General features: G+C 58.8%; 1 protein-coding gene, 1 long non-coding RNA gene and 2 other non-coding genes across 6 annotated transcripts in view; 3 read left to right on the top strand and 1 right to left on the bottom strand.

The window, feature by feature from the left end:
• KCNQ1 (potassium voltage-gated channel subfamily Q member 1) overlaps nucleotides 1–22152 on the bottom strand; it is a 323020-nt gene that overhangs the window by 132817 nt on the left and 168051 nt on the right. The window lies entirely within an intron of this gene.
• Nucleotides 6890–22152, top strand: part of LOC119864243 — a 41998-nt gene continuing 26735 nt past the window's right edge. Inside the window, exon 1 of the long non-coding RNA XR_005373526.1 lies at nucleotides 6890–6995. This is a non-coding gene — a long non-coding RNA (uncharacterized LOC119864243). The remainder of the gene's footprint in view (nucleotides 6996–22152) is intronic.
• On the top strand, nucleotides 7163–7301 carry MIR8859B (microRNA mir-8859b). The gene has a single exon (NR_128814.1). It is a non-coding gene; the product is annotated as a microRNA mir-8859b (primary transcript).
• On the top strand, nucleotides 7344–7462 carry MIR8859A (microRNA mir-8859a). The gene is given in 1 exon segment (NR_128810.1): nucleotides 7344–7462. It is a non-coding gene; the product is annotated as a microRNA mir-8859a (primary transcript).

Genomic DNA, 22152 nt, shown 5'->3' with positions numbered 1-22152 from the left:
CTGGATTTGGATGTTCTCTAGGGAAGAAAAAATCACTTATTACAGGTGCCGGATCACGTTCTAGCTATTACCTTCTCTCAACCGTGAGCACATTGTCACAAAGTCGCCCTTCTGCTCAAACCCCAGCCCCTACCTGTTTCCCAGAGACTGCCCACTGAGTCACAAACACTCATCTCACGGGCACCCCAGGTTAATGGCCACTGGCCTGGAGGACAGAATTCAGATCCTGACAAAACAGAAATGTGGCTTTACGCCTGGAGCAGATGCTTTTTGGCTGTAGCACCCTCTCTCCCGTGCCCAGATGCCATTCACACTGGCAAAAGCTGACAGGTGGGCCAAGCCCTCTTCGCTGCCCCTGGGAGGATGGTTGTAACAGCTAGTTACGGCCATCCTTGGAACAAACTGCCCAACAACTTCCCAGCTTCAAGCAATGATCTGAGGGTGGTTCTGGCTTAGGGTCTCTTGGGAGGCTGAAGTCAGGACTGGCCAGGGCTGTGGCCACCTGATGGCTTGGGTGGGACTGGAGGACCCACACTGATGGCACGCTCACGAGGCCATCGGTGGGAGGCCTCGGTCTCCACTGAGCTGCTTGGGTGTCCTCACAATATGGTGGCTGGCTTCTTCCCACGTCAGGGATCCCAGGGGGAGAGTGAGGAGGAAGTTCCCTTGCCTTTTGTGACTCAGTTTTGGAAGGCACACTCAGACGTTGCCACCATATTCTATTTATCAGAAGCAAATCACTAAGTCCAAAAAAAATCAAGGGGAGGGAATTAAGCTCCATCTTTTGAAGAAGGCATCTCAAAGGCCTCATGGACAGATCTAAAACCACATGGCCACGTGGTATCCCAAACCAATGGCCCTATCTCCTCATTCTTGTTTTTGCTGTCCAAGTTGATGGGAGCAGTCTCATTCGGTTCCCCCAAAACCTCTCATTGTCAACCATTTTGTGCCCACTGCTCCCTGAAGGCCTGGCGGTTTCCACTGGAGGAGCCGTGCCCTCTACAGGCACAGAGCCATGTATATATGGGTTCTCTGTAGTATTTGTTCTTACTGTCAATCTCAGATGAGGGCCTTCTGACATTTAAAAACAACCTACAACCCTCAGGGCAACCGGGATGGGGCTTCCTATCAATGCTTTGGCCAGAACTTCAGGGATAATAGAAAATTCTTTCTGGGCTGATCCTGGCAGTGCCAATGTCCTCAAAGGCCTGGGCCCATCCAGCCCCCAGGGCCAGGGAGGTTGTCGTTGAGTGGCAGCTGTGCCAAAGGCCGGCCTGGGCAGGAAGTGGGGGACAGGAAGGCCCCAGGGGGCTGTGCAGTGGGAAGAGTTGCCTCTGGAAGGTGATGGTAGAAAAGACTCTTTAGGCAATGGGTCTGGCAGGGCCTAGCTCTTTACTTTCCCACCCCTCAAGCCTGGCATCTGACCAGGCCCCAAGCAGGTGCTCAGGAGACAGCTGCTGAGTTAACCCGCATCGAAGCGGGGGCTCTGGGAGAATCAGGGTTGGCTAATCAAGGCTTGGCTGTACAACGCCGAAACATACACACACAGCACAGCTGCCCTCTCGGTGGGAAGCGGCCCACACCCCACGCTGCCACTCATCAGGGCAGCCTGGTCTTGAGACCCCCACCTGTCTGGCCTCGTGTTATTGCAGACCCCAGTACAGGAGAGCAGATCTGCTCCTGGGAGAGAGCCACGGCGGACCCTAACATGGCATAGCTGTCTAATGGTGCACCCCCGAAATTCCCTTGCCAGGTTGCTCTCCAAGAAGGGGTACTGTGGGGGCCCGTGCTTGTCCTGGAGCTGGGACCATCCCGGGGAGACAGAACCCACATCGATCACACACCTTGCTCTGTGCCCTAGGCCACTAACACAGGGAACGGCGCCCTGACAAGCCATGCCCGCGGAGCGACGATGCCCCATAGCTGTGCCGCTATCACCATAGCGGAGCAGAGGGGCGGGTGCTGACTCATGTACACAGGCTTATTAAGATCCAGCTTGCCCACCTGACTCTCACCTTCCTTCCACATGCTCCTAGGGGCCACCTGAAGCCCTCCTTGCCCTCAGCCACAGAGTGCTGCCAAAGCCACCTCCTGTGGGAACCCAGCCTGGCTGCTTCTTACCCCTCCAGGGGGCACCACCTTCCTCCAGGCCTCCTGCCTCTCTCAATGGGGTAATGGCAGGTCTCCCCACAAGGCAAGACCCCCTTGGCTCCCCCTCTCATCCCCACTCCTCAATTCTCTCTCCATTCAGCAGCCAGAGTGGTCTTTCTAGAAAGGAAACCTGACGCTCACCATGACACTCCCCAAACCTCCCAGAGATACCTCCCTGTGCTAGGTCTCTTCCATGGCCTTTGAAACCCAGAACGTCCTGGAGTCTGCTTATCCTCACTGGAGCATGGGATGAGCACAAGGCAGGGAGACCGGAAGACAAGCGCTCTGAGTGGGGATGGAAGGGCGTGCCACCTGTGGGTACAAGGCAGATCTTGGGGGTAGAAGGTGGGACACATGTGTCAGGGCTGAGTAAGGGCGGGGCATCATCCACAGGCCAACATACCCAAAAGTGTTGGGCCAAGGGGCACGAGGCTCATGGAGGCCTCAAAAGGAGGAAGTTTCTGGAATGAGGATGTGGGAAGCCAGGCCAGCAGAGACTTTTGACCAGTGAAGAAGCTGCTGGATGGAGGGTCATGGGGGTCACAGAGACCTCATCCAGGACAGTTGCAGTGGTGTGTGTGCAAACATGTATGCTTGTGTGTACAAATCTGCTCTGGGGACACCGAGCAGGGGCCACCGGTTCTGGGGGACGTGGACATGGTGGCTATTGAGTGCATGGGCTGTCCTTAAGAGCAAGCTTCTCAGGTGCCCTGGGCTCCTCACCCCCTCCATGTTCCAGTCCACATCGGAGAGCAGCTCAGGGCAAGGATCTTTCCTGGGAAGATGGTGCTGGGGCGGCCACGTGGCCTTGGGCCTCTCTGCTTCAGAGGGAAGCAGCTCTCTGGGAACCTGGCTGAGCCTGAAGCTGGTTCCACCCTGAGACTCCGGGGGTGGGAGAGCCGTGGAAGGAGTGGGGGGTGAGCCACGGTCCAGGGAAACGCGGGGCCGGGGCCTGCCATGTCCTGCCGCTCGGGTGAGGGGCTCCCACCCGCTCCTTCCCCCCTGCCTCGCCCTGTGGGAGGAGGGCTGGTGTTTCCCCCCCGGGACGCCCGGGGCTCTGGGCCCCATCTGCACTTCTGTGCTGGCAAATGCGGGAGAATTAGCTCAGCGACTTCCTCTCCTAATCCCCCACCCCCATTCTAAATACCTCGGAATCAAGAGAAAAGCCGAGTGGACGTTTTGAGCCTAATTCTCTTCAGCTGTGTGTGCGTGTATGCGTGCGCACACTCGGGTGCAGAGGTCTGTGGGGAAACCTTTTGAACCCCGAATATCAGCGCTGGAGGGAGTGCAAGGAACGTTAGGTCAGCCCCCACCACGTACGGATGAGACAAACCAGATGCCCTCTGTCACACGGGAAGCGGAGGTGGAGGCCACCAGGTGCCCGGGCTCTCTGCCCGGCACCCGCCCCGCAGTCCCCGAGCCACGTCCCCAGCTTCCAGGACCTGAGAGCCCCCAGGCCAGCCCAAGCTTGGGAGGGACTCCCCCCCAGCACAACCCAGGCCAGAGCTGGCCACGCCCGCCACCCCCTCCTGAATTCCCATGTGCCAAAGCCAGCTCTGGGCCCCCCTCCCAGTACGCCTGGCAGCCCCCATCTCCCCCAGGCTGGCCTGGGGGCCGCCCAGCCTTACATACTTCTCCAGCCAATTCCCACATGTCTCTTGTCTCCTGACGAGACAACAAACCCCTCTCAGTCTCAGAATGTTTTCCTCTGTGTCTCCCCCAAAGGACTAGAGCAGAGGAGGGAGGCTGGTGTGGGCACACAACAGGTGCGCTGGAGCTGGCAGGCAGCAGGAGCTGATTGACGGCGCCCCATGTGCAGCGAGGGGGTGAGGGCTGAGGACGGGCCCGCACGTGACTCGGAACCATCTTCCCTGACCACTGTGTCAAAATTGACAGCAGCAGGCTCCTTGGCCTGGCTCGAAGCATGGCTCCAAGAACACGGTCCCAAGATGTGGTGCCCATGGACTTTCTCCATGAGGGGGTCTCTTAGGAGAAGATCCAAGTGTTCAGGATCTCAGGGTCTGAGGCTAGAGGGTTCAGTGGGGCAAGTACAGCTGCCAGAGAACACGTACGAATGAATCTGTCTGCTCAGGAGGTATGCCCCCACCCAATCACATAGCTAGAACCCCAATTTTGTTCAGATCAGCTCAACTCCATTTTCACGATTAAAAAATCATTTTTAAAGATGAAATCTCAACCAACACTGTCACTCTTTTAAAGGGGGACCACCATTTTAAGAGGACCAGCTGTAGGTGGCTTTTCATCCCATGCTCAATATTCTTGGATTACAGACAAAACCAAAACAAAAAAGTTGAGGAGAAGCTGTGAGTAAAGACTGGAAAAGTCAACTATTGGAAATAAGATGCAGTTCACAGGAACAGCCTAGGCATCTGTATGTTCTGACAAAGAAGAAGGTCTAGAGCACTTTGAAAACTTCTTGTCTGTCTTTCCTACTGGAATATAAACCCCACAGAGGCGGGAAATCTGTGAAATCACTCTGAGGACCTGGGGCTCCCCCTCCCCTGGCATCCCTGGGGAGGTGGAAATGGACACGCCTGGAGGCTATCCAGGGAAGGGTCTTCGCCTCCCACAGGAGGGTGCAGGAGGCCATGGGAGGCAGAGGTTGGAGCTTTATCCCACCGGCTCACAGCAGCAAGAACCAGGGCAGTGCCTGAGGCCACGTTTGGCCTCTTGTTCCAGCACAGCATTCCCTCTCACTCTTGTCTCAACAGCTCCACTAGGGCTGGCAGCATCACTTCCACTTTCCAGGTAGGAATCCCAGTGTTGCACAGTGTGGGCCAGGACTTCAATCCCTCCCTGTCATTCTCCACCAGGGCAGAGGGTCACAGTGGTCACCCTGTGGAAGTAGGGAGAGGGAGGCTGAGCACGCAGAGGTGGTAGGAAGGTGGTGGGACCCTATGTGAGCTGAGGCTCCAAGCCCCTGGAGCATGCTCCGTTGTCCCATCAGACTTCACTTAACAAAACACAAGTTCAAAGATAAAATTATTAAGAATTTCAAGATGGTGACAGCAAAGCATCAAAACCCTGTGTGTGGGGCAGGGCCCCATGTGATGTTCCTGGTCACAATCTGCCTCTGGGATAGGCAGATGCCCAGAAACACCCATCCAGGTGGTGAGGCCTGGCTGGCCCTCTGTCAACTGTACCAACCGAGGCTAGCTGCACCGCCTTTCCCAGGGGCTGGTCAGGGGACAGAGAGGTGACCAATTTGGCACTGCTTGTGGAGGTCAGAAAGCAAGCTGTTGATGTGTAAAAAGACAACACCATTTCTCCCTTCTCCTCCGGGCTGAACCACAAAGAAAAAACTGACTCAGTCACCCTTGGAGAAATTCCTGGCTCTTTTTGTAGACAAATATTTCAGGCAAAAGCAGTTGAGATGAATGGTCTCATTGCTTGCTTTGGGTGCGGGGATGGCTGCTTGCTTGGCTGGCTCCAACTTCCCCCTTCCTCCCTTGAAGTCAACCCCTGGTTGGGGGAGAGCGAGGGTAACAACTTCTGAGAAAATACTGAGAGTTCACAGAAAGTCTAAACTGCCCTAGATTTGCTGGTAAAACCTCAGTGGAGTGAGAGCCCCTTGAGGACAGACTTCCTGATGGCTGTTCACTGTAGACTGTCTCTGCTTAGGTCACTGCTACAAGGAGCTCAGGAGGAGCTCAGCAGATGTATGGGGAGGATGGTTGGATGGATGGATGGATGGATGGATGGATGGATGGATGAACAGATGATCAGATGGGTGGATGGATAGACAGGTGTTTGGATGGGTGGTTGGGTCAGTAGATGGATGGGTGGGTGGGTGGATGGTTGGGTGATTGGGTGGATGGATGATTGGATGGGCAGTTGGGTGGGTGGGTGGATTGATGGTTGAGTGAGCAAACGGACAGATAGGTGGGTGGGTGGATGTATGGATGGTTGGATGGGTGAGAAGGTGGGTGTGTGGGTGGATGGATGGGTGGGTGGGTGGAGGGATGGCTGGGTGGTAAATGTGCCCATGGGTGGGTGGGTGGGTGGCTGGACAGTAGGGAAGCCAGTGGACCCAGCCTCCAGGCACAGGTACATCCTAAGTTGGAGATTACACCCAGAATTGTAGCCGCCCGGGAGGGAAGCTGAGCACCCGGGTCACCTCCTTCGGGGTACCCTGGGCAGGTCCTCTCCTTCAAGGGCCCGCCTGTCGGTCTGGGCGCCCCCTCCCCCGTCACAAGGTCTCCCGAAGAGTCAACCACAGGACGTCCTCGGCAGAGCCCCCGAGGGCAGCACGGACGCCCCTCGCAGGCCCCCAGGAGGGGCGGAGGCCGCTGCCTGCCTCCGTGGACCGTGGGGCAAGGGTCTACCGCAGGCCGGCTGCGTGCTGAGCGCCGAGAGCGTCCCGCGGGGCCCCCGGCGGGTGTGGACGTGCGGAGGTGACCGGATGGGGTGGCGGTGGGGGTGGGGGTGGACACTGCGCCGCGAGCCAGGGCGGGGTGGGGTGCGGCACGTGGCATTCCAGGGGCCCCGCCAATCCCAGCCCCGGTGGCATCGGGCCTGGCCCCTGTTGGCCAATGGCAGAGCGCGGTACACTGCTCTCCGGGCCCAGCCAATCCGCGCGGCGGCACGCGGCAACCCACCCCGCGGGCCCGACCAATCGGCGCCCGGGCGGCCGCCACGTCAGCCGGGGTCCGGGCGCGGCCGAAGGCTTTCGGCAGACCGTCGCCCCGCGGCTCAGTCGGCGCTGCGCTCTCGGCGAGGCGGACCTGCCGGCGGGCTGTCCCCACGGCCGCACCCTGCGCCCTTCCTCGGCCGCGCCGTCCTCCGGCCGCCCGACGCCGAGACCCCGCGCTGCGGCCACCGAGGTGAGCTCCGCGTCCGGCGGGCGGGGGTGCGGGGTGCGGGCGGGGTGCGGGGTGCGGGATGCGGGATGCGGGCGGGGGTGCGGGCGGGGTCCTCCGAGCCCGGAGTCGGCCCGGCGGCCCCGCGTCGGCGCCCCGCGTCCGGGTCCAGCTCCGCATCTGGAGTCCGCCTCACGGCCCTGCACCGCGGATCCGAATCCGGGGGTCGGGTTCCGCGCCTGGAGTCCGCCTCGTGGTTCTGAGTCCGGGTCGGATTCCGTGCCTGGAGTCCGCCCCGCGGGCCTGCATCGTGGTTCCAAGTCCGGGTCCGGTCCGGGTCCGCACCGCAGTCCGCCTCGCGGTCCAGCCCGCGGCTCAGTCGGGGTCGGAGCCGGGATCCGGAGTCCGCCTCGCGGTCCAGCGTCGTGGATCCGAGTCGTGGATCGGAGCCGGGGTCCGGAGTCCGCCTCGCGGTCCAGCCTCGCGGTTCTGAGCTGGGGGTCGGGGCCGGAGCCCGAGTCCGCCCCCGCCCCCGCCCCGCGGTCCAGCCCCTTGGTCCAGCCCCGCGGTCCCGATTCCGGGGTCGGAGCCGCCCCGGGGATGTCTCCGGGGGTCGGGTTCCGCGTCCGCCTGGGATCCGAGCCTGGGTCCCGTGTTCTGACGCTCGGGGCTCCACGGTGGGGTCAAGGCGGGCTGTGGGAGCCAAGACGGGAGTCCTGAGTTGGAGGGGAGAGTCCACGTGGCGGCTCCGAGTCCAGGGTCCGAGTCGGGTCCGAGGCTGCGCGTGAAGGCCGCCTCCCTGCCTACGTGGCACATTCCAGGGTTGGCGGCACATTCCAGGGTTGGCCACTGGGGGCGGGATCAGTCGGGATCCCGGGTCTCGGTGGGGGCTCTGAGTCCAGGGTCCCAATCAGGGGTCTGAGTCTGCGTGTGAAGCCCACCTCCCTGCCTACGTGGCACATTCCAGGGTTGGCCACTGGGGGCGGGATCAGTCGGGATCCCGGGTCTGTGTTGGGGTTGAGTCCAGGGTCCCAGACAAGGATCTGAGGCTGCATGCGAAGTCCACCTCCCTGTCTACGTGGCAGACTCCAGGGTTGGCCAGTGGGGGTGGGATCAGAGTCGGGATCCCGGGTCTCAGTGCGGGTTCTGAGTCCAGGGTCCCCATCAGGGGTCTGAATCTGCATGGGAAGTCCACCTCCCTGCCTACGTGGCACATTCCAGGGTTGGCGGCGGATTCCAGGGTTGGCCATCTGAGTGCGGGATCAGAGTCGGGATACTGGGTCTCAGTAGGGGTTCTGAGTCCAGGGTCCCCATCAGGGGTCTGAGTCTGCGTGTAAAGTCCACCTCCCTGTCTACGTGGCAGATTCCAGGGTTGGCCACTGGGGGCGGGATCAGTCGGGATCCCGGGTCTGTGTTGGGGTTTTGAGTCCAGGGTCCCAATCAGGGATCTGAGGCTGCATGCGAAGTCCACCTCCCTGTCTACGTGGCACATTCCAGGGTTGACCACTGGGGGCAGAATCAGAGTCAGGATCCCGGGTCTGTGTTGGGGTTTTGAGTCCAGGGTCCCAATCAGGGATTGGAGTCTGCATGCGAAGTCCACCTCCCTGTCTACGTGGCACATTCCAGGGTTGGCCACTGGGGGCGGGATCAGTCGGGATCCCGGGTCTGTGTTGAATTTTTGAGTCCAGGGTCCCAGTCAAGGATCTGAGTCTGCGTGTGAAGTCCACCTCCCTGCCTACGTGGCACAGTCCAGGGTTGGCCACTGGGGGCGCAATCAGCGTCGGGATCCTGGGTCTGTGTTGGAGTTTTGAGTCCAGGGTCCTAAGCAGGGATCTGAGGCTGCATGTGAAGTCCACCTCCCTGTCTGTGTGGCACATTCCAGGGTTGGCCATCTGAGGGCGGGATCAGAGTCGGGATTCTGGGTCTCAGTGGGGGTTTTGAGTCCAGGGTCCCAGTCAAGGATCTGAGGTTGCATGTGAAGTCCATCTCCCTGTCTACGTGGCAGATTCCAGGGTTGGCCACTGGGGGCGGAATCAGAGTCGGGATCCTGGGTCTCAGTGCGGGTTCTGAGTCCAGGGTCCCAATCAGGGATCTGAGTCTGCGTGTGAAGTCTACCTCCCTGCCTGCGTGGCACATTCCAGGGTTGGCCATCTGAGGGCGGGATCAGAGTCAGATCCTGGGTTTGGGATTTTGAGTCCAGGGTCCTAATCAGGGATCTGAGTCTGCGTGTGAAGTCTACCTCCCTGCCTACGTGGCACATTCCAGGGTTGGCCACTGGGGGCGGAATCAGTCGGGATCCCAGGTCTGTGTTGGGGTTGAGTCCAGGGTTGGGGGTGCAGGTGGGGGATCGATAGCCCAAGTTAGAATCGGAGTTTGAAGTAGGGGGTCCTAGGTGGGGTTGGAGCTGGAGTGGTGCTTCTGAGTCAGAATCAGAGACCGCATGTGGAAGGTGTCTGGTTCTGAGTCAGGTCTGGGTGGGGGATCTGACTTGGGGTTTTGGGGATTCTGAGTTGGAGATTGGAGTTGGGGTTAGGGGTCTGAGTTGGAGGTCACAGTCCAAAATTGAAGCCCAAGTTTTTAGTCGGGATGGGGCGTCTGAGTCACAGGTCCGCTGGGAGTTGGGATTTGGAATCATGAGTCTGGGTAGGGGAGGGAGTAGGGAATAGAATTCTTGGTCATGTCTGGGATTGGAATTGAGGATTGGAGTCACAGGTCTCAGGCTGGACAGGAGCAGGGGACAGCCTGCAAGTTCAGCTCCCCCCACCCCAAATCATGTGTTCCTTGGGCACATCACATTGCCTTTTCTGTAAAATGGGAATGAGTGCCTTCTTCCCACAGGACGGTTCTGGTTATGAGAGGGATGAATTCGTCCCCATGGAATAGCTCTGTCCTAGCCCGAGAGTCACAGAACACGGAAACGCTGCTAGAACGGTAATGTCTGAATTTTAGGTGCGTTTGCCAGTCCCTCTGTTTGCTGCGGGGGCCCGTGCTGGGCCTCGAGCTCCCAGGGGGGAACTTCTCTGTTCTGTTCTCTGCTGCCTGCCCCACACCCAGCCGAGAGCCTGATACACAGCCTTGCCTGGGCAATACTTGCTGAAGGAACGCAGGCAGGCAGGATTAACCAGATTTCTATGGTGTCTCAAATGATCCATCTCTGCACCTGTTTTCCAGATACTCACTGGGAGAAAAATTTAAGGATTGGGTTGCTTGATTACAATTCTATTTTAATGTGTTTCCAAACATGCTAAAGAGAAAAGTAGGCCTGTTTCAGGATTTATGCTCCAGCTAGAGGGATCTTTTTAAATTGGGAATCAGAGCATGTCCAAATTCAAATAAGGAGAGCACAAGAAAATTATGAACTAGTTCCCTTATGAATGCTGAGGTCCCATGTACACCATTAGCTAACCGAATCCAACAGTGTATTAAACAGCTCTTCAACAAGTGGTATTTCTCGTAGGAATGCAAAGATGATCCAATATCAGAAACTCTATCCATGTAATTCACCACATTAAGAGTCCAGAGGAGAAAAACCATATGGTTTTCTCAATAGAGACAGAAAAATTATGATATAGTTTAAGGCCTATGCATGATTTTAGGGTGGGGGGATACCAGTTAGCCAGCCAGGACGAGAAGAGTACGGCCTGGACGCGATACAAGCTCTGTACCAACACTTGACTCTTCAGCAAACTCGATAGAGAAGCCCAGAGTGTATCCTTTCAGATAAGAAGTAGGCATAGGGGCCCATCACAGGTCACAGGCGTCCCCTCACACAAGGAAAGGGGATAGACCCGAAGGAGAGGGGGTGGGGGGTGGGGGTGCAGGGGGGAACGCCTGTCCTGGGAAGTATTGCCCGTGTTGGGCTTCTCAGACAAAATACAGAGGTCCCCAGAGAACTTTTGTTAACATGGGCTGGATCTGTTGGTAGTCAGTTACCTTCTTGGAAGTTAAAACTGAGAAACATTTAAAACCAAACCCAGGGCCGTACAGCACAGATTCCAGCAGGGTCACGCTTCCTTTGGAAAACTCTAACTCTGTGAGAGTGAGAGCAGAACAGGCAAATAATATCTGAGTATTACGATGAAAGTGGTTTTGACCTTGTGCGAAAGGGCCTCCGGGGCTCTCTGGGGTCCTCAAACCACACTCTGAAAACTGCTGAGCTGCGTGAAAAACAGAGTCAACTTTCAGAATGGAAAAGAGACTTGAGCAAAGGTTTTGGATAGAAGATCGATGCGTCCCGCCCCCCCCCCCGCGCCCCCCCCCCCCCCCCCCAGCACTTCGGCCAGTAGTGAGTGAGCAGCAGGACAGAAGTTAAAGTAGTAACAGTAACATTCAGGTCTAGGAATGAACAAAGAAGACTTTTACGGAGAAAATTTTAAAATTCTACAGAAGGACTTAAAGGAAGATCTTTTGATATGGAGAGACCTTCCATTCTCTTGGATGCGGCAGCTTAGCATGAGAAAGCAGGCAGGTTTGTCCAAATCTGTAAGTTTAGTACAACTCTGCTTAAACTTCCAGTGGGAGTTTTTGAGGAACTTGACAAACATATTCTAAAATGTATGTGAAAGGAAAAGATCTGCAAACACCAAGTACACTTTGAAAAGGGAGAACAGAGGCGGCCTTGTACCAGCAGATCCCGGGGCCCACTCCAAGCCTCAGTAACAGGAGCGGCGGGGGGCGCTGGCCCAGGACAGACTCGAGAGGCAGGCTCGCTCCTGGAGGAAGGTGGCCCCAGACGGAGGTGGCGCCGCATGTCTGTGGGGACCACGCAGAGGACGATCGGGGGGAAGTTCGCCCTGAGCGGAGAACTCGGAATGTGGACTCCTACCTGACCCCCTAGAAAGAGCTGATGCCTGTTTACTAGGAACTAGGAGCGTGCCGGAGAGAATAACCTCATGGCCCTGGGGGGCGGGGGGCATCGGCCTCACACGCGGATCCGGAAAGCACAGACCTCGGGACCTGAAGTTATGGACTTGAATACGTGCAAATAAAGTATTTCTGTTAAATCACTCCATTGTGGTGAACGTCAAAACTATTTTTGTCACGCCTCTGAGACGTGACTTGCTGTTTTCACTCTTGCTCGTGTGGCTTTGCCCAGGTTACAGATGACAAATGACACAATATTTGAAACAAAGCTGAGAACAATAGCCAAAATACACTAGAACACTCTGCAAACCAATGAGAAGAAGATAGGAAGCCCAAAAGAACAGTGGGCCAGTGATAGGAAGTGGCAGTTTGCAGGGTGGGGCCGGGGGACTGTGGATAACAACCCTATAGAAAGATACTCAGGCTCCCTAGGAATAAAAAATGCAGATGAAAGCAAGGGGCATTCTTCATCAGAGAAGAATTAGAAAGTAGGATCATGCCAAGTGTTGGCAGAAATGCAGGAAACAAGCCTCCCTGTGTGCTGCAGGTGGGCATGTTAGACAGGCACAGACATTCTGGAGAGCCTTCCAGCACTTCTTCCTCAAATAAAATATTTAATACCTGCAGCCCAGCAGTTTCCCTCCTGGGTAAACAGCTAGAGCAGCCCTCAGCAGAACAACGAGGGGCTGTGTGTGTGCAAGCTCAGTGCAGCCCTGCCCGTGGGGGTGGGGAGTTGGAACCCGGCACTGTGGTTAGGAGTAAGGACTAGATGTACACTTCACAAACTGGAGACATGCGCAAACACGGCGCTGAGTGGCACCGACGCCAAACAGAACGAGGGCCTCAGTACGCGGCTCTGTACTTAAATTAAAATGACACACCACCCAGACATGCTAGCAGATATTCCATGCGTTACCAGGGCACATGCACACAACGATATAAATAAATTACACTGGAGCAGCTGTCTAGGGTGGGAGGGGAGCTGGGGGGGGGGGAGTGCAGAACGGAGATCAGATGGAAAAGCATGGAAAGGAACAGAGCGATGCCTCCCTCCCACGGACCCTTACAGGGGGGACCCAGTTTCACGGACTCGCAGCTGTGAGTTCCCCCAAGGCCTAGGTAGTCAAGTCCCCAGAGCCAAGAAGGAAGGAATGAATGCCCGTCCCATCACTCTCCTGCCAGGTACCCTCTAGTGGTTTCTATTTCTAGGAAATAATATTCAAATTCCATCAGGTTTTACAAGATCTGCCCTGCCCGCTGTCCTCCTGAGTTCCTGTCACGCCAGCCTCCTGCCTCTTTCTCAAACTGGCCAAGTGCCTCAGGGCTGGTTCACCAGCCCCCTCTGCTTAGCCAGCCTGGCCTGTGGGCTTCCTGTAACCATTCCTTCTCCCCTTTGCTTGTTGGGGAACCTTTCTGTGAGCTTCCCCTGGCGAGGTCAGCTCTAGATGTCAGGCCCCCACAAGCGCAGGCTGCACCATAGAGCTTTCTAGCTCTGGGTCAGCTCAGTGCTTGCTGCCCATCCCGCTCCTCCACCAGAAGGGAGGCCTCCCGAGGGCGCGTTGTCTCCTCTACGGGGTCTGCGCACCGGCTGCGTCATGCATTTCTGCTGAATGGCTTCATTGATTTGTTGAATGAGGGAAGAGGCCAGGCCAAGAAAATGCGTCCATTTTCAGAGCACAGAAATTAAGCAACACATCGGGATCCTCGCGCCTCAGACCAAGAGTTCCCAACTGTTGCACTGGTGACATTTGGGGCTGGACCATTCTTTGTTAGGGGGCCTGTCTTTACCCTTGTAGGATGTGTAGCAGCCTGGCCAGCCTCGAGCCAGTAGATACTGGTGGCTCCCCCTCAGTTGTGATATGCGGAGCTGTCTGCGGATGTTGCCGCAGGTCCCTTTGGGGCTACCCCAATGAGGGCCCCTGCCTGAGGCCAGCTCGGGGGACTGGGATGGCCCTTTACATGCAGCTAACCTGGCCTGTATCCTACTGTAGCCAGTACCCACAGCCTGCCTCCCTCCCTGCAAGGGAGAGACCCTTACTCCAGCCCAGCCAGCTGGAGCACCCCCTTCCCTAGCCAAGGTGGGTGGGGGCCTCACGTCCCACGGCCCCTCGGCTGCCACCTGGGGCTTTAGCATCTTTAGTGGCAGACCCTAAGCCACTTCCGGCCTGGGCCTGTGTGGCTGGTTGGAATCAGAGCTGGCCTGGATGGAGGTCAGAAGGTCCCTCTCACCTCCAGTTAGTGCAGATGGAGGAGTGAATGGCTCTCTGTGGACAGCAGGTCTGGAGGGTTTGCAATGTGCTGGAGGAGGAGGCCGCCTCCTGCCTCGGGACAGGCCCAGTGCAGGGCAGGGAGTAGCCTCCACTGCCCTCCTTCCTTCCCTGTGCCCCCTTCGACCTCTGCCGCCTTCCTCCTTGCTGACAGGCCACTGACTGGAGCCTGGTCGACCCAGGGGCAGCCAGGAAAGCTCTAGAAGCCAGAGCAGGCACCCACTCCCCAGCCAGTTCTGTCTGCCCCGACTAAAGCCTTTCTCTCTGGGAGCCTTTCCTGGGGCAGGGCGAGGCCCTTGTTTGCAATTTAAATGTGGCCTCATTTATGGAAGGGTCCTTGCTCCTCCGAAAAGCCTTGGGCTCAGGCTCGCCCTCCCCGGCAGCCGGGCCTCAGCCAGGAGAAGAAACTGATCTAATAGGCCTTTCTACTGCTAATTGTAGCAATTAGTGTCACAGAATGGGGACTCCCTGGGGGGCCGGTGCAGGGCACACAGGGCTGTCCCCAGCTCCTGGGGCTGCCCCCCTGCCCGGCAGACTGGGCCCCCACCAACATCCTGGCTAGGCTTCAAGGTGGGGGTGGGGTGGGAGAGGGCGGGGCCGCCTGTGTGCCCAGGGGAGTCCTGGCAGGGTTCAGGCCAGTGGCCAGACAGGTGACCCTGGTCTGGGACATGTGGCCCTCCCAGAGCCAGTCCACGTGTGCCTGTGTATACAGGAGGGCAGCAGTGGGGAGCACCTGATGGTGGCAGGAAACTGCTTCTAGATGGGAGGGGGGTATGACTTTTCCTGGTGTGGCCAAGGACAGTCCTTTCTCTCCTCCTTCACAGGGGAGTTCTGCTCTTTCATTCAGCATGCTTCCAGAGCCCCCCTAGACCCCGCGACACTGATCACTGAGCACACACGTGCCATGGTGCCACACGCCTCCTAGTGACACAGGCCACGGCGCAGCTAACTTCGAGGCTTTCCCAGGCAGGGGTTGTGTCTGAGGGGCAGGGTGATGACCATCACCCCATTTTACAGATGGGGCACTAGCCGCTGGCCCAGGCAGCAGGGATTTGAGAGGGCCCAGCAGACCCTGATTTGGAGGGGAGCACCCTGGGTGGGAGCACTGGCCCCGGGATCAGAAAAGCACCTGAATAGGGTCCTAGGAGCTCCCCTGGGGAAGCTGGGGAGGGGGGGGCAACAGGATAGCGGCTGAAGGCAAAGGGCCCTCTGGTGGAGGAAGCCTGTGAGCTAGAGGAGGAGGAGATGCTCAGCTGGGGCAGAGGCCAGACCAGAAAGGCTGTGTCCTGCAGGATCTGACCCTGTTCTGAGATCTCGGGGAGCCACTGAAAGGTCCCACTCGGGGAGGCATCTGCCCTCCACTGAGTGGAGAAGGGACTGAAGGTGACAGAGCAACGTTTGCTCCTAGAGAAGTGCCCAGGGGGCAGGACCAGCCCAGAAGGTGATGAGGGCAGCCAGGAGGGGACACGTTGGCTGGCAGCAACTGGAGGCTCCCAGTGCCAGGGGTGGGGGTCCAGCACACACGGCAGTAGGGACCCTGGTGGTGGAAGGGAGCGGTGGGGCCTATGATGGAGTGTGGGGGGCCAAGCTGGAGAGATGCTACAGGAGCTGGGGGACCAGTTTGGGAGAGAAAAGCTGCCCCAGGTGGGTCCTAGGAGCTCAGGGTTCAGGGCCTGGGAAGGAGATGGAGGATGAAGCTCGGGAAGGAGGGACTCCGTCACTGGCCTCTGGGTCATGGCCTTGGGGACCGGCACCCCTGCTTCTCTAACGTTGGGCCATGGCCGGGCCCCTGACCCACACGTGGCCCCCCGGGGAGCCTGGGATGGAGGCTGCTGCCCCCTCTGTGGTTTCACTACACAGAGGCACTCCCCGTGGGCAGGAGGGAGGCCTCGCCCTCACCCAGCCGTCTCAGAGCCTCCCTGGGGTGGAAAATCCCCCCAATCTTCACAGGAAAGCCGAAAAATGGCCTTGAATAGGACCGAGAAGAGAAAACAAAGAGGCTGTCAACTTCGGAGCTGTGGCGGGGGCAGGGCACTTTGTGGACCCCACGCAGACAGCACTTTCCAGCAGTTTCTCGGCCCCAGCACCCAGACCCACAGACGCAGCAGGACGGGTGTTCATAGGGGCGGTGGCCCTCCCGCTCAGCCTTCCTGATTAACAGTTCAAACAGGCCTCAGAGGCTCAGAAGGGTTCAGTGCAGAACCTCTAACTCTCCTGCTTGCTAATTTTTAAACACAGCTGAGCTCAGAGCGCCCCTCCCAGAAGGCCCTGAGAGGGACTCTGCAAAGGCCCCACCCCGGTGTTGCCAGTCATCCTTGTGCGTTGAGAACAAAGGCTCCCCATTCCCTTCCTTGGCTGGCCAGCTCATTCTGACGCCTGAGACGAGACTTGTCCCTGAAGCCCTCCGTCCACACCTGTGGAATTGAACACAAGGCCGTGACTTCTAGATGAACCTTCAAGATCGGCTCAGAGTAGCTGGACTCCCACCCACCTGAACCCCTGGGGTGGGGGCATGGCTCAGTTCCTGCGGCTACACCAACTCCTGGCAGTGGGAGGATGACAGCCAGGTGCCAGGGCTAGAGCCCTCCCACCGCCCCCAGACCCAGGGCTCTGGGGTGCGCACCACATCTTCAGCCACCTAGAAATCTAACATTGCTCACACACACCCCTGTGACTCCCGCACGCCCATCCTGTGTCCTATCCCCTCACAGGGCCTGGGGTCCTGTCCCCTCTTGTCTCTGCTCAAACCCCAGTCCCTGGCACCTTCTTAACAATGGAAGCGGAGATCCCATCCCATTGGGCCCTGCGGACACCCCGACTCTTGGCCTCTACTCTCACACCAGTCCTACTCCTGGCCCTGGGACATCCTCAAGGGAGGGAGACAGCCCTTGTAGTAGGGGCATATGCCATGTGCCAAACAGTCACCCTTGCAGCCACAGTGTGCCTTCACTCCTCAGTTCCTGGATGTCTTTGCAACAGCCCCACAGGGAGGGAGGTGCGGCCTGCATACTTGGATGTGGCATAGTGCCTCACCTGAGGCCATGGGGCCCTGACACCACAGAAGTTAGCTGGGTCCCTGCGGAGACCAGCCCACCAAGTCCTCTTATGCCAGAGGTGGGTTATGGGGCCTTTATTGGTTCCCAGACCATCCTAATCTCGGAAGAGAGACATATTGTCAAACCTTCAGCTCTGTAGCAGAACCAGGCCAGGGAGGGGAGGGGACGGCTGACCCGAGCAGCCTGTCCCCAGGTACCACTGTGGCCTATCACTGTTGTTGTCGTGGAGGAAGGCAGCCTGGGAGTCCAAGAGGCCTGCCCCGCACATGTAGGGCTGGATGCCAAGAGGGATGCCGAAGGCCATTGCTGGACACCTGGGAGGGCCAAGTGCCACCCTGGGAAGGCATCTTTCTCTTCCTGCATGGGCTGCTAGGGAGCCAAATGCCACCCACCCCCCCGGCTTCCCGTAAACAAGTGGGACTGTGCCCGGTCCAGGTGCAGAGGGCAGCTGTCCCTAGCAGCCACTCAGCCGGCGCTGCCCTCCCCAGCCAGCCACTTGCCCAGCTGCCCCTCCCACTCTTGCCACCAGGGCTGTGAGCCACTTGCTGGCTTGTGTTGCTCCTAAAACGTTTGGATTTTGGCGATTCCGGAAGATACCCCACCAACAGAGTTCCACTTGAGTCACTGATCCATCGTTCGTTCTGGCCCTACTGTGCAGGCCTGGTGCTGGGACACGGGGGCTGTCAGATGGGCCCCTCTGTGAGCTCCTGGGCTGGCAGAGCCAATTGGGGTGGGGGAGCCAATCGGGGACTGAGGTGGAACCTGGGTGGTGGTGGGTGGGGGCACGAGGCTCTGGGGCTAAGGAGAGCGCTTGGTTCTCCAGACACCTCGCACCTCTAGTAGGGTGGAGCCCGTGCCAAGGGAGGTGGAGGAGAGGGCAGGGGTCTCTGTGGGCTGGCAGGCAGGGCGCCCCTCCTCCCCATGCCCCATTTCCCCAACTGGGGCTTATACCCCCCTCAGGCTCCTCTCCCCAAGGCCACTAAAAAGACCTCAGGCTGGTGGGGGGTACATCCCAAAGAGTAGCATTGAGTCCCAGGGTTGGTGGGAGATTATCTATGCAGGGGCTGATAGGAACATCCCCCCAGGGCTGACTTCAAAGCTGCTCCTTCACCCCCTGCATCAAAGGCAGCAGGCTCAGCGGTTTGAACATTAAAAGAGGAGGGTCTTGGACCTTCGCGGTCACCTGCCTCTCTCGGCTTGCCCTTCTCAGGGTCTTGAAGGCCTACGTGTACGGGCAGGTGGGGGCCAGAACACTCTGCCTCCTGGGCCCCCAGGAGTCCCTACACATGACAGGGTGGACTCTCCCAGGGCCTCTGTTCCCCACCTAGACAGAAGCTCCCTGATCTATGGCCCAGGCTCAGGCGGGAGGGCCCTGCTGAAGTGAGCATGCCCCGTGCTCCAAGGCAGACCCTCCCTCTCCCTCTGGAGCTCTCTGCTAAGGCTGGGTTTTTCCACCCTCCCTCCCTCTGGGCCCCACTGGGTCCCCTGCCTGACCCCAGCATACCCAGGCCCCAAAGCACAGACTCCTCGTTGCAGTCGAGCGAGCTAGCAAGTGTGCCCGCGCCCAGAGGGGTGCTGACCCCTCCCTTACATGGGAGACATCAAAGGGAAGCAGGAAGCTCGGGGCTGGCTGACCCCAGCAGGCGGGAGAAGCACAGTGTCACAGCTCAGCCCCTGGCCCAACTGCTGGGGATTTTCCACCCCATCAGGATTTCCGCAGGACACCCCGACTCTGGCCTTTGAGGCTCCTCGGGAACCAGGGTTGGGACAGGAGCCTGAGGGGGGCAGGGGTCCAGGGATGCTGGAAGACCCCAGTTCTCACTATCCCCAAGCCTTGACGGCTGCTGGTTCAGGTGCATCCGACCACCAGCCTGGGCTCTGGGACCTGGCTGGGGACACAAGTTACGGATTTCGCAGAGGGCCCCTCTCCCAGCAGCCACACCCCCAATACAGGTCAGGGGTGCCAGGGCCACTGAGCAGCCCATGTATGAATAGCCCCAAGTCCTAGGTTCCCAGGATGGACCCTCCTGAGTACGCTGCCACAGCCTCCACATGGAGAGGGACATGGCCATGGGTGGTGTGCACTTAGAAGAACCTCCCGCAGAGGCCAGTCTGTCCCAGCCCTCATCCCACGGCCATCAGTCTGGGACCCCAGCATGCCCACAGACCCTGCACAAGGTGGGCAAGGCCAGTGTCCGATGGTTCCAGGGGGCTTTGTGGCCTCGTGCCTACTTCGTACGCTCTCTTTAGGATGCCTGTGTCACTCCCTGGGGTCCCTCTCTGCCTGGAGTTGAGACTGCCAGGTCTTCATCCTGAGCTCTTGCTCCTGCCCCTGGGAGCTGTAGCTGGTCACGAGGGAGTGATCCAGGCGTCACAAAGGCTCTCCTAGATCTGGGTTGGCCCTCTAGGTCTGCCACCGGGTAGATATACCCCAGGGTCAGCAGGCCAGAGGGAAGTGCACCTGAGTCCCTTTGGCTGTTATGTGGGGGCGCGCGGTTTTATAGGTGCAGGCTGCTGGTCCTGGGCTGAAACCAGGGCTAACTGTGACATCCCTCCTCAGATACAGGTCTGCCATCCAGGTGGGGACCCACGTTCAGTCCAGCAGCCTGGCTCTGAGTCCGGAGCTCAGCCTACGAGCAGACACGCTCATGTGGGAAGTGCTGGCAGCAAGGCTCCCGATCTGGTTACAGCAGCTGTCTTCACAGGAACGGGCTGCCCAGGGCTGCGTATGAGGCTACCCTGGGGGCGGGCAGGGGTGTCTGTTGGTGGGAATTGTTTCAAAACAATCACAGAAACTTGGCAGGCAGGGGCTCTGGGCATTGGGATCTGGGTCTCCTGGTCAGGGGTCCGGCCTCCCAGGCCAGCAGCATTACGGGGGTGGGGACGTGTGTTCTGTGCATCACAGAGCCTGAGGGTCACATAGCCAGGCTGGAGCCAGTGGGGGATGGAGGGACACAGGATGGGCGGGCACAGCTGTGTTCTCAGGAAAGCATGAAAACCCAGAAGCGAGGGGTTGAGACGGGGTGAAGGCCCACACTTTGCCATCGACTCAGACCTGCTGGAGGGCTGGCCTGGCACCCTTCTCTGCTCTGCCATCTCCCGGGCTACCAGGAGCCCAAGGGGGGCTAGAGGGAGCCCCCCAGCCCCGACTCTCCTGGGAGTGGACCGAGGTCCTGGGTATGCAGGCCTTGCTGCTAGTACTCAGGAATGGGTGGGCTCGTCCACAGACAGCACGTGGCCTCCCTGAGCCCAGGTGGTGGCCGCGCCCCTGCTCAGCCAGGAGGTTGCCTAGGAACCCGCCCGGTGTGCTCCCGGGATGCACTGCGTTGCGTGGGCCTTCTGGGCGGACCGATGAGTGAGCCTGAGGTGGGGGCCTGCCTCCACAGACCCCAGGCCCACAAGGGGCCTCTGAGACTCCTATGTCCTGTGTGGGTCAGGAACACAATCTACTCTGATAGAAAATCTTTGTAAAACCCTGATCTGTGTCTTGGGGAGCTCTCTGGCCGAGACTGGCCAGGGGCTCCCTTGGTAGGGAGACCTCAGCCCCACCCACCAGTGACCCGAGCAGGCCCTTCCCGTAGCCCTTCAAGAGAACGCGCCTCTCCGAGGGGCTCTTCCAGGCCCCTCGCCGCCAGCTCCCAGCCTCTTGTTCACCTGGGAAAGCTCAGCCTCGGCTTTGGTGCCACAGACAAGGGACCTGCCTCCCTGCCGGGGGGTCACTTCAGGGACCCCAGGAAAGCAGACCTATTGCTCTTCTGACACCTGACAGTGGAAGACGAGGAAGAGACGGGAGGTCAGCTAGAAAGTTCTGGAACTCTGTTCACCACAGGAGTGTGTTCTGTGGGGAGCCAAGTAGTTGGCGAGGACCGAGCCCACGCGGCCCCCTGGAGCCCGCGTGGGGTTTGGGCAGCAGGCCCCGGGGCCCCTTGTGTCCCCGCTGGGCCACCTCGCCGGGGAGGCCACGGGGACAGAAGTAGGGCAGGCTGCCACAGCCACGCCTGCTCCCCTTTGTTCCGTTACTCCGTCCTCGGAGAGGGCGGCGGGCCCACCTGGTCAGTGACAGCTGCCTGTCCCCCGGCAGAGGCGGCCGGGCCCCTGCGGGCACCGCTCTTCCTCCGCGGCGGCCTGCCCCATTCTCAGGGGAAAGGCCCTCTTGAGAGCCGCTCTGAAAGACTTCCCAAGTTGCCGGACCAGTTAATGAGTTCTTTGCTCTAAACAATGTCTTGATAAAGGGGACGGATGGAGTTAGCTGGTGTTGACTAAGGAGAGACAGGGTTGCCAGGGAAATGCTTCTAAGTGGAAAGAAACAAAAGAGCGTCGTCGGGTTTTGTCTGACTAGGAGAAACGCCGCCGAGAGCGTACCTTTGGCCATCTTTTGTGTTTATGATTGGGAAGAGACGGGCGGCAGCGAGCGTGGGGCCAGGGCGAGGACGCCACAAAGCCGGTGCGCCGAGCGGGAGCCACCTGGGCCGCCCAGGTGGAGGATGGAGTGGTGTTTCGGCGCGATGTTCACCGTCTCGGTCAGAATTCAGGGGCTTTTATTTCTTTAATTCTTGCTCTGGGTTATAAATCTCTGCTTCTCCTCAGCAGCTCGAAATGTTTATTCAGAACTAAGCCCTATGTTTTAACGAGTCCTGTTTTAATAGGAAAACCATCTTTGATGGAATCATAATGCAATTCCTACTTCTTTTCGACCCACCAGAGCCCCAGGACCAGCCTTTGCAGAGGGGCCTAGCGCCTGGCACAGAAAAGCGGGCCTCCCCACATGGCTCACCTTGCAAACTAAGATGCCTCCCGCAGGCCTGGGCCCTCACCCACCATGCCCGCACCCTTGGCAGGGGCCTGTGATCAGGTGCCGGTCCCACACCCGCCAGGGGCTTGTCCCCACACCTCCTGAGCTGCTGAGAATTATCCTGGGAACGGCAGGATCTCAAGGCCCCTGGTTCTCAGGCTAATGGGAGGAGGCCCTGCCATGGAGAGGTGGGGGCAGACTTC

The sequence above is a fragment of the Canis lupus genome, chromosome 18 (assembly GCF_011100685.1).
Source record: "Canis lupus familiaris isolate Mischka breed German Shepherd chromosome 18, alternate assembly UU_Cfam_GSD_1.0, whole genome shotgun sequence".
NCBI classification, from domain to species: domain Eukaryota; kingdom Metazoa; phylum Chordata; class Mammalia; order Carnivora; family Canidae; genus Canis; species Canis lupus.
The sequence above is the reverse complement of the archived record's forward strand: the minus strand, read 5'-3'. Positions and strand labels throughout refer to the sequence as shown.